The sequence below is a fragment of the Sinocyclocheilus anshuiensis genome, unplaced genomic scaffold (genome assembly GCF_001515605.1).
Source record: "Sinocyclocheilus anshuiensis isolate Anshui unplaced genomic scaffold, SAMN03320099.WGS_v1.1 scaffold279, whole genome shotgun sequence".
NCBI lineage: Eukaryota > Metazoa > Chordata > Actinopteri > Cypriniformes > Cyprinidae > Sinocyclocheilus > Sinocyclocheilus anshuiensis.
The window spans coordinates 709,277-719,846 of record NW_015549591.1 but is presented as its reverse complement, the minus strand read 5'-3'; the positions used below and the strand labels follow the sequence as shown (position 1 = coordinate 719,846).

At 41.2% G+C, this 10,570-nt stretch overlaps 1 pseudogene; it reads right to left on the bottom strand.

Moving 5' to 3' along the window:
- Positions 1–338: 338 nt before the first annotated feature.
- On the bottom strand, positions 339–4,905 carry LOC107658163 (26S protease regulatory subunit 4-like; annotated as a pseudogene).
- Positions 4,906–10,570: the final 5,665 nt, after the last annotated feature.

Genomic DNA, 10,570 nt, shown 5'->3' with positions numbered 1-10,570 from the left:
GCAAAATGTTTATCTTAACAGTCAATTTACAAATAATGCATTCAGATTTGTGGAACTCAATGCACTGAATCTCCACAAATTAGTGTCGTTACTATGACAACCAATTTGAATGTGACAAGCAACTGGTGTCTGAAAATAATTATATATATATATATAATTGGGGGGGGCGGGTTTAGGTATTTCGCCTAGGGCGTCAAATGGGCTAGAAACGGCCCTGGTTCTAGTATTTATTTTCCGATCACAATAACAAAAAAACAAATTGGCAGACAAAAACATGCATAAATTTTAGCCAAATGTGCACTCAAGAGCGAGTGATGCACTCTCATGAAAAGTGGAGATTAGAGATAGAGGCCTTCAGGGGTGCCCTCCTGCTTCTTATACAAAACGTTTTCTTTAGAATTCTTGAAGTCCTCATTGGTGATCTTCATCCTGCGTTCTCTGAGGGCCATGAGACCTGCTTCTGTACAGATAGCCTGAAGAGACAGGAAGTCAAGAGATATACAAGATATACATGAGAAATACTGTGTATATCTATATGAACACTTCTGCGTTCTGAAAACTATAGAAAAAATAAAACTAAAATCAACACAAGAGGGCAGCAGAGCTTTTCTGCAACACTTTAAAATGAACCGAACGCCTTAACATACCTTAATATCAGCTCCTGAAAGGTCGTCTTTAGCCAGAATGAGGTCGTCTAGGCTTATGTCTTCAGCCACAGTCATTCTGCTAGTGTGGATCTGGAAGATCCTTCTCTTGGTTTTCTCATCTGGTAATGGGAACTCAATCTTGCGGTCGATGCGACCTGAGGGTGATAGAGAGAAAAATGCCTTGAGGGTTCATCTAAAATGCACATAAGCTCTGAACATCACAGCATGAGTTGTGCAATAGTATCTTACCTGGTCTAATAAGAGCAGGGTCAAGGGTCTCTATTCTGTTGGTGGCCATAATGACCTTCACATCTCCACGTGAATCAAAGCCATCCAGCTGGTTGAGAAGCTCCAACATGGTTCTCTGAATTTCACGTTCACCTCCTGAGTTTGAGTCATATCTGCAAAGAGGTAATCAGGGTATATGACATGATATCTTTATTAAAGGAATAATTCACCCAAAAATGAAAATCTGCTTAATTTACTCACCCTCAGGCCATCCAAGATGTAGATTAGTGTTTTTCTTCATCAGATTTTGGAGAAATGTAGCATTACATCACGTGAATCCTCTGCAGTGAATGGGTGCCGTCAGAATGAGAGTCCAAACAGCTGAGAAAAACATCACAATAATCCAACACACGACTCTAAACTTTCACTTCTGGGCAAAATATGAATGAAGAATCCATAAAAATGCTTCCTCCAGTGCTAAAGTCCATCCCCTGTTGTCCTCTCACATCAATATCCACCAACATATTTGTTTAGAAATGTTTTGGACTGTTTTCAAACAGTGCTTGATCTGTGCATATTTCTCACCTGATTCAGACGAGATAACTTTTCCGCTGGTAAAAACAATATTATGTAAAGAGGCCTTGTATTTTAACTGGAAGCAATGGTTTGAAGTCTTACTGATGGATTTGTTTCTTACAAACACACAGCTTTTCACTTCACAAGACATTAACTGATGGACTGGAGTGGTGTGGATTATTGTGTTGTTTTTATCAGCTGTTTGGAAAAGAAATAAACTCATCTACTTCTTGGATGGCCTAAGGGTGTATGAGTGTATACTCATGGATATGAGCATATTTGAAAGATTTCACAATATTGCTCTACCTCTTAGTTCCAATGGCATCAATCTCATCGATGAAGACAATAGAAGGAGCATGTTCCTCTGCCACCCTGAAGAGCTCACGTACTAGTTTAGGGCCATCGCCGAGATACTTCTGAATCAGCTCTGAACCAACAACCCGCAAAAACGTTGCAAACGTCTGATTGGCCACTGCCTTGGCAAGGAGGGTTTTACCTAACATCCAGGAAAACTATATGATTGATCAAGACTTGTGATGTCACTACATGCCCTTATTTCTGTCTGTGAATTCTCATCAATTTCATTAGAAGTAATTAAATGATCATCAGGAGACTGAAACACACAGAGGGGTGTTGGTCTCACCGGTTCCAGGGGGGCCGTAGAGAATGACCCCTTTGGGAGGCTTGATCCCCATTTCCTCATAATACTCTGGATGGGTCAGCGGCAGCTCCACAGACTCCTATAGGTCAAAACATTAGTTAAGCAGCATACATTCATGTTTCCCTGATTAAGCATCACAAAGCACCTGTAAAAAGTTTAACTATTATAATAGATTCATCCTAGATATTCTCCTAGAGCAGAAGTTTTTTTTAATATTTGTTGCATGGACCAGCGCATGATCCCCTTCTGAGGGACACCCTTCCTAAAATATAAATGCAGCTATATATTTCCATGTATAAAGCCACTCAAATATCAAGCACTATATTAAGAACATGTTTTTTTCAAAATTACAAAATTAAATAAACAGCTTCGATAATTTTCGCCAGGCGAAACTGTAAGGATTTGTTTTTATTTTGCCTTCATTTCTTGTATCTGACTGTCCAGTCCACCGATGTCAGCGTATGTCTCTTATGGAGCCTTCTCCACCTTCACGACAGTAACAAGAGGGTCTGTGTCGTCCATCAAAACCCCTATGACAGCATGGACCTAAACAACAAGTTATTCAATCATTTAATAGGCAAATCTACCAACATTCAGTATCTGGAATTAGCTACAGGAGAGCAGCATTCAAATACAAACGGTTGCAGAGAGATATATTTTGAAGGGAAAGCTCAACCAAAAATGACAAGTCTGTCATAATTTACTCACCCTCATGTCGTTGCAAACCCAGAAGTCTTTGGTTAATCTTCAAAACATGAATTAGATATGTTTTAACGATTTTATAAGATATTTTTAATGAAACCTGAGAGGTTTCTGTCCCTCCATTGAAAGACCAGGTAACTAAAACTTAAAAGACCCAAAAAGGCATCATAAACGGAATCCATATGAATCAAGTGGTTTAATCCAATCCAATGAAGAGACACAATTGCTTTATGTGATGATTGGATTTCATTTATAACCTATATCATTTATAGCCTTTATAACCTTTTTGGATCTTTTAAGTTTTGGTTACCTGGACTTTCAACAGAAGGACAGAAACCTCTGTGGTGTTATTAAAAACAGAGCTGCGCAATTAATCAAAATACAGTTTCGATTTCGATTTCAGCCTCCGACGATTATGAAAATACAATAATCGAGATAAAACGATTATTGTGACCCTTTCCAGTGGTGCGCTTTTGCTCCTCCATAAAAGCCCAATTTCACGTGCAAATCAGTAAAATCATGTAACGTGACTTTCACAAATTGGGACATGCTTGATTTAAAGTTTATTAGATTTATTCATGTTTTTAAAAGCGTGAAAGAGAGCTTGCGCTGTTCCTCAGGAGGCTTTCTGTGCATGCGCTCAGAGACGGAACACAGACATGTAAAGTCAACTTTTAGTTTAAGGTGCGTGCCTAAATGGTCAAATACGTGCGAAAATGTCAAAACGCAGCGCTTGGTGATTATGCACATAGACCCTCGTCGGTTATGCAATATATGAACAAACAGCTGAAAATAAAAATACATGCGTAACAATGAATTGGATCCGTGCGGCTCTTAAAGTGACAGCGGCTATATTCCTGCTGCTGTCTGTATGCTTAATATTAATCAAACAACAAAAGACAAAGAGAAAATCACTCACTGCTCTTGACTAAAGGACTTTTGTAGCTTTAATAAGAAACAAAGGAAGTCTAATTCTTACAGTGAAGACTATGCTGTTTTAATTTACATTCAGTTATTGGATTTCTGTAGTAGGCTGTTAGCTGAATACTTTAGGCTTGCATAAAAACTTAAAGCACAATTTGTTTCATTTGTATATTTTTTTCTATTGTATTTGTCCTTTTCTTTTTTATTACTGACCATTTCCAATCATTTTTTAGGACTTTTTTTGTTTGTTTTTTTACTAATATTAGTTGCCCTAGAATACTGTTGTGCTATTGAGAATAGTGAAATTTCTTTAAATCTCTAAATGTCTCTAAAATGTAGATGTCATAGCAACCTTATTTACAGAAAATATATATTTGATATATATCTTTAAATAATCACTCGTATAAAGTTTTGGTCATGTGGCCCACTCATAATAGTGTTAAATAACCGTGATTACAATATTGACCAAAATAATTGTGATTATGATTTTTGCCATAATCGAGCAGCCCTAATTAAAAATATCTTAATTTTCATATTTGAGTGTACTATCCCTTTAAGTTTGACAAATTTATCCTATTTCTACTAAATCCTGGTGGGTATTGTACCTTGTGATTGAGTAAGACAGAACAGCCGGGCTCAAGCAGATCTTTGTCGACAAATGACAGAATGCTGACATAGTGCTCTGAGCCCACAGACGTGGAGACGATGGCATGATTGTCATCAATGATCTCCTCCAGGGTCCCCACAGACATAGGAGTCTCCCTCAGGTCATCGACCTTTGACCTCTCCTCCTAAGAAGTGCAAAAACATAACTATCAGCACAGACAAATGAACAAAAAGGAGAGCGAGAGAGAAGGATGGATGATGGATGGGTGGATGGTGCACCTCCTGTTTCTCCTCTAGAGGTTTCATCTGCTCCTGGTTTCTGATTAACTCCTCTTCCATCAGCAGATAATCTTTAATTCTCTCCTGCTTCAGGAGCTTCAGCCTGCACTGTGTGTGAGGTGTGACTATACAGAGAGAGAATCTGAGTACTAGTTTACTCCCCGCACTACATTTCCCATCAGCCCTGTACCTGTCACTGATCATTCTCCCACACCTGTTCCCCATTACTTTAGACTATTTAATGAGCTCTTTCACCCAGATTCTCTGCGAAGTCTTGTTTTGCCTTGGTGAACCAAGGCACAGGAACACAGGAACTAAAACCAGTTCAAAAGATACAGGGGTAATTTGGCGAGTAATCTGGAAAGGACCCACATACCTGGGACTGAGCTTACGGCATGGCAAACGGAGACGGAGGTCACGAGTGGATAACCATACCCACTGGCCAACACTATATTCTGGGTTGGGACGGCGATGCCGATCAGCCTGAATCCGCTGACGTCTTACAGCATGCTGTAAATGATGATGAGCCTGATTCCAAGTCTCCTCACTTCTCTGAATCCAGTCATTAACTGTAGGAACGTTAGACGGTTCTCCTGACCAGGGAAACAGGGGTGGTTGATATCCCAGAATACACTGAAACGGAGTTAACCCAGTAGAGGGCTTGCGGAGAGAGTTTTGAGCGTATTCGGCCCACATGATATAACGGCTCCAATCCTGTTGATTTTGACTACAATATGAACGAAGGAACCGGGTAAGTTCCTGGTTGAGTCTCTCTACCTGACCATTGGATTGGGGATGGTAGCCCGAGGTGAGGCTCACATTGATCTCCAGTGCCTTGAAGAAAGCGGCCCACAGACGGGAGGTAAACTGGGGACCCCGGTCGGAAACTATGTCCTCCGGTAAACCATAGAAGCGGAAGACTAGATTACATAGTTGTTCAGCCGTCTCCAGAGCGGTGGGTAACTTAGGCAAGGGAATGAGGCGACAGGCCTTAGAGAAACGGTCAATTACTGAAAGGATAGTAGTATGGCCATTGGAACTAGGTAGGTCGGTGACGAAATCTATGGCAATATGTGACCAGGGACGCTGTGGGATGGGTAGCGGGTGAAGGAGTCCTGCTGGTAGTAGGTGGGATGGTTTCTGTGTATTGCAAACCCTGCATTCATGAATCTGACTAATAGTATCCTTTCTCAGGGATGGCCACCAGAACCGGTTTTGAAGTAGTTGGATGGTTGCATTAATACCTGGATGTCCTGAGCTGAGTAAAGCATGAACGTGTGTGATCGTTCTCTCTCGAAGAGCTACAGGGACAAATAACTTATCCTGGGGGCATTCAGCAGGGACGTTGTGTTCGGTATTAGCCTGCTCAATCTCAGTAATAATGTCCCACTGGATAGGTGACACAATGAGAGCCGGGGAAATTACATTTTCAGGCCTACTGGAGTCAGAATCTCTCTCGAATTGCCGTGACCGGGTGTCTGCCTTTGTGTTCTTAGAACCTGGCCAGTAGGTAACAGTGAAATCAAACCTGGAGAAAAACAGAGACCACCTAGCCTGTCGTGGATTGAGTCTCTTAGCCGTTCTCAAGTACTCAAGTTCCTGAAACAATTCCTGAAAGGCCTCTCGGGCAATAGGTGACCAGTGAAGACGACTAGAACCCCTCTTTGTCATATTTGTGAGAGGAGCAGCTACGGAGCTGAAACCTCTGATGAAGCGATGATAGAAATTGGCGAATCCCAGGTAACGTTGCAGCTCCTTAATAGTAGATGATAGTGGCCATTTTAGGACTGCATTGACTTTGTTCTCATCCATGGCCACTCCCTCCTGACTAATCACGTAGCCCAGGAAAGAGAGGGATGTCAGATGAAACTCGCACTTCTCTGCTTTGGGGTACAGTTGGTGCTGGATTAGGCATTTGAGAACAGACCTGACATGTTGGATATGCTCCTCGAGGGTTTCGGAATAGACCAGAATATCATCAATGTATACGATGACATTCCTGTTGAGCATATCCCTGAAGACATCATTGATAAATGACTGGAAGATAGATGGACTGTTGACTAGGCCGAAGGGCATAACCCGATATTCATAGTGCCCAGTGGTCGTGGAGAAGGCAGTTTTCCATTCATCACCCGCCCGAATCCGAATGAGATTATATGCACTGCGTAAATCCAGCTTGGTGAAGAATTTGGCAGTTCTCAGCTGTTCCAGTGCAGAGGGTACTAAGGGTAGTGGGTAACGAAATTTAACAGTCATTTCATTGAGGCCACGATAATCGATGCAAGGACGGAGACCGCCCTCCTTCTTCACGAAGAAAAACCCTGCGGACGCTGATGAAGTGGAGGGTTGGATGAAGCCTTTAGCCAGTTCCTCCTGAATGTAGTTGTTCATGGCTTCGGATTCTGGTTGTGACAGGGGAAATATGCGGCCCTTCGGGGGACTAGAGTCGGGCAGAAGGTCGATAGCGCAGTCGGAGGGTCTGTGAGGAGGCAGTTGAGAGGCTTTGGATTTGCCGAATGCTTCACTTAGATCATGATAGACACTGGGTAACCCCCGAGTAGTCAGTATCTGTAACGCTAACAGTTAGAAGATGAAGGGGAGTGATGTTCTGAACACAGCGGGGAAAACAGTTCTCATTCCAGCTGATTATCTGAGATTCCTGCCAGGAGATGTGTGGGTTATGCCTGCGGAGCCACGGAAGTCCTAGAATGATAGGTGCATGGGAAGTTGAAATAATGTAAAATTGAATGGTCTCCTGATGAAGAATTCCCGTTGCCATACTAAGTTTCATTGTCATGAGAGTTATCTTTCCTGTGCCCAGGGGGCGTCCGTCGACCGCCTCGACTGCCAAAGGAGGAAGACATTCTATTAGAGTGATACTGCATTCTTGAGCAAAATCCAATGACATAAAATTCCCAGCCGCACCAGAGTCTAACATGGCGCGCGCGGACACAGCTCTTGTAGGGAGAGTGGTGCAGTTATCAACATTGAGAGCTAAAATGGGGACACTCACCCGAGTAGTGGGGTCTCTGCGAGAGCGAGAGGGGCATGACAGTCTCATGTGGCCTGGCTCACCACAATAGAGACAGAGACGGTGATTAATGCGACGATCTCTCTCCTCAGGCGAGAGGTGATAGGTGTCGACCTGCATGGGTTCGTGGGTGTCAGAAACAGTCATAGTAGTTGTCCTTGTCGAGGGGCGCCGTGATCTGAGAAGATTGTCAATCTGAATACAGAGTTGTGTCGCTTGTGCAGACAGCTCTGAAGAGAGGTGATAGATCGCTGCTGGATCATGTTGCGGCGAAGTCTTCTGTAAAGATTCATCAACACGGCTGGGATCCATTTGCAGTTTTATTTGAAACTTAATCAAACAAGCAGAGGTCAAGACACAGATTAGGCAGTATCGTAGGGCAGACAGAATGGTGATCATAGACAGACCTGAGATCGGGGCAGGCAGATAAGCCATTCTATTAGAGCGATCCGGTATTCTCGAGCAAAATCAAATGACATAAAATTTCCCGCCGCCCCCGAGTCTAGCATGGCGCGTGCGGAGACAGCTCCTGTAGAGAGAGTGATGGTGACTGGAACAGTAATGCAGTTATCAACATTGAGAGCTAGAATGGGCACACTCACCCGAGTAATGGGGTCTCTGCGAGAGCGAGAGGGGCATGACAGTCTCATGTGGCCTGGCTCACCACAATAGAGGCAGAGACGGTGATTAATGCGACGATCTCTCTCCTCAGGCGAGAGGTGATAGGTGTCGACCTGCATGGGTTCGTGGGTGTCAGAAACAGTCATAGTAGTTGTCCTTGTCGAGGGGCGCCGTGATCTGAGAAGATTGTCAATCTGAATACAGAGTTGTGTCGCTTGTGCAGACAGCTCTGAAGAGAGGTGATAGATCGCTGCTGGATCATGTTGCGGCGAAGTCTTCTGTAAAGATTCATCAACACGGCTGGGATCCATTTGCAGTTTTATTTGAAACTTAATCAAACAAGCAGAGGTCAAGACACAGATTAGGCAGTATCGTAGGGCAGACAGAATGGTGATCATAGACAGACCTGAGATCGGGGCAGGCAGATATCGTTCAGAAACTGAGACAGTCTTAGGTCAGGGCAGGCGGCAATCCAATGTCGATAGTCCAGTAAACAGAGCACAAGTCCAAGGGGCAGGCAGCAAATCAACAAGAGACAAAAGGCAGGCAGAGGTCATAACAGAAGGCAGGCCAATGAAACCGGAATAACGCTCAATAATGTTCACCAAGGCAAAACAAGACTTGGCAGAGAATCTGGGTGAAAGAGCTCATTAAGAGTAATCAGTGACAGGTACAGGGCTGATGGGAAATGTAGTGCGGGGAGTAAACTAGTACTCTGGTGATGGAGCCCTCTGGTGGCCCGAAGAGAGAGTAACAGAAGCGCTCTCCGTAACAGTTATAGTCTAGTATTTAATTACAGCTTTAAATTTGTTTTTCATACATTAGAATGTGTCCTGTTTCATTTAAAAAAAAAATAATTCTGAGCAAAAAATAATGACTACCACACATTTTTACCATGATTTACAGAAAAAAAGTCATTCAGTGTAACAAAAGTTAATATACCAAAATAATAAAAAATAAAGTCAAGCATATTTACAACAAGAATCATTAGATAACATTAAAAGACTCTATTTAAGGATCACAGTGCAGCCCCAACAATTAATTAATTGTGATTTAAAATTTTTACCACTATCCTTCAAAGCACTAGGTTTCACCCATTTGTCGGCAAGAAGTTTTTAAACATTTAAAAAATTTAGTAACATTTAGTATGATCACTTTTTCCTTTATATTAATAAGTACAGGTCAGAATAAGTATGTTGTTTCTTTTGTACAGAAATATATCTGTTTCGCTGAATGACAATGGAATGTTATTTCATCCATATTTTGACATTTTTTGTCACAAAAATTATTTGAAACATTAAAGTAGACACTTTATTTGCATTTAATATGCTTTCTGTGTGTATAAGATCACTTTTGTCAATTTAATTTGACGCAGACACCAAAATGGGACATATATATCGCAGCATTATTTATATATATATATACTGTATATACAGTGGATATATATATAAATAATGCTGCGATATATATGTCCCATTTTGGTGTCTGCGTCAAATTAAATTGACAAAAGTGATCTTATACACACAGAAAGCATATTAAATGCAAATAAAGTGTCTACTTTAATGTTTCAAATAATTTTTGTGACAAAAAATGTCAAAATATGGATGAAATAACATTCCATTGTCATTCAGCGAAACAGATATATTTCTGTACAAAAGAAACAACATACTTATTCTGACCTGTACTTATTAATATAAAGGAAAAAGTGATCATACTAAATGTTACTAAATTTTTTAAATGTTTAAAAACTTCTTGCCGACAAATGGGTGAAACCTAGTGCTTTGAAGGATAGTGGTAAAAATTTTAAATCACAATTAATTAATTGTTGGGGCTGCACTGTGATCCTTAAATAGAGTCTTTTAATGTTATCTAATGATTCTTGTTGTAAATATGCTTGACTTTATTTTTTATTATTTTGGTATATTAACTTTTGTTACACTGAATGACTTTTTTTCTGTAAATCATGGTAAAAATGTGTGGTAGTCATTATTTTTTGCTCAGAATTATTTTTTTTTTAAATGAAACAGGACACATTCTAATGTATGAAAAACAAATTTAAAGCTGTAATTAAATACTAGACTATAACTGTTACGGAGAGCGCTTCTGTTACTCTCTCTTCGGGCCACCAGAGGGCTCCATCACCAGAGTACTGGTTTACTCCCCGCACTACATTTCCCATCAGCCCTGTACCTGTCACTGATCATTCTCCCACACCTGTTCCCCATTACTTTAGACTATTTAATGAGCTCTTTCACCCAGATTCTCTGCGAAGTCTTGTTTTGCCTTGGTGAACAT